The sequence below is a fragment of the Aythya marila genome (genome assembly GCF_965140915.1).
Source record: "Aythya marila genome assembly, chromosome: Z".
Classification (NCBI taxonomy): Eukaryota; Metazoa; Chordata; class Aves; order Anseriformes; family Anatidae; genus Aythya; species Aythya marila.
The window spans coordinates 18,289,380-18,295,379 of NC_139080.1; the positions used below are offsets into that span (position 1 = coordinate 18,289,380).

A 6,000-nucleotide genomic window follows, 5' to 3' on the forward strand; every position below is an offset into this window, starting at 1 on the left:
CACAGGGCAGGACTGTGTCTGAACATAAGAGGACTTGTCAGCTGGGTTTCCTGCCTTGTGCCTCTTCCTCAGCTAGCAGGAAGCTACTTACATCCCCATGTTGGCAACTAATAGTCACCTTACCAGGCTGCCAGACAGCCAAAAGAAAAGTTCTGTGCTCTGAAGAGCTCTAGTATGAGATGAGCCAGTCATTCAATTGCAAATACTCTATTTATGTCCCCAGGAACTTTTGGACAGTAAGACAAGCTTGCCCTTCAGAAAGCTTTGGTACACAAAAAGTGGGAAAAAAAAAAAAAAAAAAAAAAAAAAAAACCATACTCCAAAATACTGTAAGGTAAATCACAAGATTCAGTATTGCATACATTTTTTTTCCTTATAGCTTTATAGTTGAATGGGCCCACATTCACACTTTTAAGTTTGAAACATGAAGTGTTTCCTTTGTTGATGGAAAGCTAATATCCTCACATAATCACAAAACTTCAGAACTCAGGCCTTAAGAGAAGAAACATCACAGGCTGTCAGTATTAAAAAATATGAGCTGAAGATACTGACAACAAGCCAAAAATGGTAATCAGCATGAGGTATTAGGAAGAATATTCTGTCCTTATTAAAATGCAGATTTTTCTCACTTATTAAAAGCTTGCATTTCTAACCTTTTGTGAAATTCGTCACCATTCTGCCTCAAAGTAGGAGCTCTGACTGAAGAATTTAGGAGCAGCATTCTGCAGAGCAATATGGGGCCTGGCCCATATTGAACCTTGGGAAAAATTCACAAGGACAGGATAGGGCTATTTGTATTAAATGGACAAGCACATTCTCAGAAACTGAGACACACTTTTTGATGTAATAGCACCTACTGCTCTAACACAATCCTCGTCACGGAAAAGGCAAAATTTTAAACATTCTGATTAACTTGTTTTTTCATCATGTATTATCTAGCAGAATTAAAATTCTGAGCTGCAATACCTCCGTTAATTCACAGCATCTTGCAGTCAAAATTATAAACACATCAAAGCATTCTTTTGGGTTCCCAAGGTAGCTGTGTCAAGTTTCAGTTTTTGTAACAGCCAACTTTGAATCAAAAGTTTACCTGAGGAACACAATAATGCTTCCTCCTGTAGGAAGAACCAAGACAACATTTTGCTTTTATCATCTTCTACAAAGAAATCCTGCACCTCTTCTGCTCACTCATCTGCCTTCAGCCAGGTGATTCAACTGACTTAAGTCACCAACATTTTTGTTGCCCTTTCTATATAGCTGACAACATCTTTCATTCAGCAGAAATTGCTTGTGATACAGGCTACGTAGAGCCTACCAAGGAGGAAGATTTGATTTTCCAGAGCACCTCTTCCAGGTCATCAGCCAAATCAGGTCCTTGAACTTCCAAACTTACTTAAATCAGAAACATGCTGATTCAGAGAAGGTTGTCTACCCGAATTAATTCCATTTGCCACTCCCAGTTGATTTAGATTTGAATGCTATGCTTCACAGAGCTGAAACACAAACGGGAACCTAGCCAAAACAACTGCTTTGAGTGAGGGTCTCCAAATTTGTTTGGGGTTTCTTTCGATATTGCTATGCTGATGCAGAAAAGCAGCAGCAATCTCACTTGCAGATTAAGTGACCCTGGCTATGTATGTAATAGCAAGTAGTGCAGCAGAGCAAGAGCTTGTACTGAAGACAAATATGCATCCTGAGGACTTCAGGCATTTTACTTCAGACTAGTTCTGACCTGGTCCTGTGGACTGAAAACACATTAGTTGAGTGCATCTTCCAATCTGGTTTCATCGGAAAAAAATCAGGTACCTGTGACCACTCTGCAACGCAAACCTATACACACCAAGTTGGGATGACTAAGGTTCACTTCAAAAGTTCAAACATGATCCAAACACTAACACAGCTGCACACACCCTGTATGCTAGTTGAACTTGTATATGGTAGTTGGCTTCTTTTCTGCATTAAGTGATTTCTTAATCTTGAAAAAATGGTCAGACCCCTCATAGTCATGCCCAATCAGCCTTACAAACTTAAGGAGGGATAATATTTTAAGATACAAGCCGTGGGACTCTACAGAGGGTAAAAATTTAAAGGATGATATACCTGATAGAGGAGTAAAAAGACAGACCATGAATCTTTAAAACTACATGATAAAAGACATAATTCATATCACAAGAGGGAAGTTCAGCATATGTTAAGAGGGCAAGGCCACGCTGACTTTTGCTACTCATGCTGCAGGTGACATGTGAAACACCTGTACGTACCTCGGAGGAAAGGCCCAGAGCACACAGCATGGACCTTTCCCCATCTTGCCTTACTCAAATATCAGCAGCCACTGGCTGACAGTGTTTCAGTCAATGAACACTCTGACGTTCAAACAGATGCTTCCATTAAGGCATTTGTAGTAAATAAAAAAATGTTTCTCAAGGCCTGGCAGTACTAAACAATGTAACAGCAATGGTCAGACCTGATATGAAGTTGCCCAAAACTATTAAGTGGTCAGGATGCATCCTGTATTCCCACTTTCCCAAACCAAATCTGTCTACCTGCTAGCATTTTTAAAGATGCTATTTTTAAATAAATATGTTCTGTATATGTTGCTTTCCCCAGTCATTAAAAATAAATAAACAAATAAAAAATCTGAAGTTACTTCAAGGCCTATTCATCTAAAATTTAGTTCTATTTATGCAAAACAATCTGTACACTCATACAGAATTAAAATTGATCAGTATAGCTAGCAAACGTACAAAGAACCAAGAAAGTCCTTTTGGTTCTTTGTTAGACCAGTTAAAGAAAACAGCCCCAATCAAAGCAACAAGACTGCACTGCACTAAAAGTAATGCGTGTACCTTTTTCAATACTTATGCTTAACTTTAAGGATGAAGAAGCCACTGAACCTGAAGCGGTTGCTCACACAAGAAGTGTTCTCTTTGGTCTCAGGTTGGAAAAGACTCTTCACGATCTGCCCAAGGAACTCTCATATGTGTGAATGAGATACTACGTAGTATAGGACTCAATTTCAGTTTTCATATTAAAAACGCTAAGGCTAGTTCTTTTGTTGTTGTTTCAGTCACATTCAAATTCCAGTATCATGCTCTGAAGTAGCTTCTAAAGGCTGTACACAGATCAGGCTGATACATGCACTTGTTTAGTGCAAGATCATTATCTAGTGCAGAAGATGCCACTGAAGAAGCGTGTTGTGAAAGTCTACTCAGCAGCTTAAAATTTGCATTCCAAGTCTCACTTATGAAAACTGAAGCACTGCCATTGTTTCCCCACAGGTTCTCCAAGCAAATATTGTAAGGTTGGTCACAAGCCATACTTTTCACAAGATGCATCATGCCATAATTTCTTAAATTAAGCACAGTCTACTGAACGTAGGCCAGCCAACACAAGTCTCTGTATGCACTATAATCCTTCCAGACACAACGCAGCAAGAATGAAGAAGATGGTTGCAGGCATACTAGAGGATTATGTAGCCCCAGAAACCATATTACTCTATATCTATGCAGCTATATTAGCACAGTCTGTTTTAAAGGTGTTCACTGTAATACAAGCACAATAAACTGTGCGCATAAAAGGTGCCCTTAGCGGAGTGAAGATGGATTTTCTTTACAAGGTTGAACCTTGCTCAGCTATACTGGTTAAAATAAAAACACACAGAGGAAAAAAAAAAAAACAAACAAAAACAACAAACCGCTCCTAACACTGTAATTATACCAATACAAAAATAAAACAGGCAACAGCTCTATCAGCTATTAAGATAGAGACTAGTCCCACTGTTCTGTTACAACACAAAACCAGACCAGAGCACCACAGAAGATACCTGCCTAATACTAACTTTATCTGTTCGGTATTTCTCAGGTCCAGCTCCTTAAAGGAGATCAAAGTCTCTGTCAAAGTCAGCTTCATCAAGGTATATCAGGAAAAGATGCTTCTTGTGCAAGCCTGGGAAGACACCACTGAGGGCAGACCCCGCGTCAAGAAAGTACTGCTCTTGAGTTTGTGCTGCAGCAAGCCTGACCTCAGCTATCGGAGCCTCCTTCCACCAAACTCCACCCCACTGCCAACCAAAACTTTGTGCACTGCTCCATCAGGGGCTGCTGCAGTCAGAAACAGCTATATCCTTGGCCCTGCTGGGTGCTTCACACTAAAGGCCGAGGAGAAAAACCTCTGTGACTCCAGGCTTCCACACTGTTGTTCAGCAGTAGGAATCAGTAAGGGACCTTCTGCTTAAGTGCTGAAGGTGAAAGACACCAACATAAACACATAAAGCTTGAGAGTGTAAAACTTTCTGAACGTACGCAGCTCTGGTTTTTATGAACGTAACAAGGAGATGGCGCTTCTACACCTGCAGATTAATATCTTACTGTAACTGCAGGTCTTGCATAAATAAAGCACAGGCCTGTTGGTACGCTGGGGCAGTCTGCAGCAACAGCTTGGTCCTCCAGGCTGACAGCACGCTGCAGAAAAGTGCTTGCCTAACTCTCCTCCACCAATTCTTCCTGCCCAGGCAGACTTCTCAAGGTGCCTGAACCCCCTGCACAGCACCAAAAAGCCCCTCCAATTAGCAGAGAAAGAGGACCAATCTCCTGCATGCAACAGAGATGAGGGCTGGAAGGGGCTCTGCACAAATGCATGAGAAAATATTTGAACTGCCAAGCAGGGTGTGTTTTCCTCCCAAGTGATGCACAGACTCAAAAAATTCAGCCCTTCTAGATTTTTGCTCCTTTGGCTCAAAGGGTTGATGCCAGTCGCAACAAGTATCCCAAAGATCCAAAGGAGCCCTTCTGCTGCATAAGAAGTGGTGCTAACCCTAGTGACAAGGGGTGGCCAGCGATAGATGAAGGCATCTTGGATCGTCCCAGAGGTTCAGTGGATCAGCATCCTGTCTAAGCTATTATTCCCAGGCTTTCACCAGCTACAAAAAACAGCCCTGGTGATCTGTAGCAACTTCTACAGCAAAGGAAGGTTTCATGCGGGACTGTGCCATGCCCAGTGAGACACGTTGGGCCTGGAGAAAGTCTGTCATCACAGACACTCCTGACACCACAGGAACCACAGGTAAGCGAGAACCGTGCGCTCACTCAGGTTATCGCTACGCTGAAGGCTTTTTTGTCATTTTAGCGGCAGCCTGCAAAACAGGAAGAAAGAAGCCAACAAAAAAAAAAAAAAAAAAAAAAAAAAAAAAAAAAGAAAGAAAAGTAAAAGGATGAAGAGGACAAGCAGCGAGGCAGACACGCTGCAGGGGTACCTCACTCACCCTCACCGCAGCAGCAGGCTCGCAGCCACCAGGGCTCACCACCTATTGCTCCCCGGGCCTGCAGCGCCCACCGAGGGGGGCCGCCAACGGCTGTCCAGGCGGACCCCAACGGTCGCAACGGCTGCAACGGCCGCCAGCAGGTGCGGCGGGTGCCGCCCCGTCCCGCGCCGCGCCGCCCCGTGCCGTGCCGTGCCGCCGATAGCATCGCGGTGCCGGCCGTCATTACGGAGCGATAAATCCCCGGCGGGCAGCCTGCCCCGCGCCGCGGCCGTTCAGGGTCAGGGCTTGGGCCGCCCTCATTACCCGCCCGAGCGAGCGCGGCCGCACGCCACCTACCAGGTAATCCATGTACCGCGCCGCGCCGCGCTCCGCGGGGCCGCCCCGTGCCTGCCGCTCGGTGCGTGCGTGTGTGAGAGGAGAGCGGGGGGAGAGAGACAGAGACACAGAGAGAGCGGCGGCTCCGCTTCCTGCCGCCGGTAACGGGGAGGGTGGGGAGGGGAGGGGAGCGCAGCGCGGTGGCGGCGCCGCAAGGTGCAGCGGGGCGGGGGCTGCGCGGGCGCTGTCACCTCCGCCGCTGCTCGCGCCCCACCGGCCCTGCCCGGCCCTGCCCGGCCCGGCCCTGCCTGCGCGCGGGCGGCGCGGGAGGGGCGGGGAAGGGGAAAGGAGTTGGGGGGGGGGGGGGGGAGAGGCGCAGCCAATCCCGGCCCCGCAGCAGCCAGAGGCCACGCCCCGCTCCCCCC

General features: G+C 46.0%; 1 protein-coding gene across 8 annotated transcripts in view; it reads right to left on the reverse strand.

The window, feature by feature from the left end:
- The window catches only part of ARL15 (ARF like GTPase 15), a 216,288-nt gene extending 210,405 nt beyond the window's left edge, over positions 1 to 5,883 (reverse strand). For all 8 annotated transcript variants that reach the window (XR_014319323.1, XR_014319324.1, XM_082782863.1 and 5 more), the window contains exon 1: positions 5,597 to 5,883. The gene's annotated coding sequence lies outside the window, so the exon portion shown is untranslated. The remainder of the gene's footprint in view (positions 1 to 5,596) is intronic.
- Positions 5,884 to 6,000: the final 117 nt, after the last annotated feature.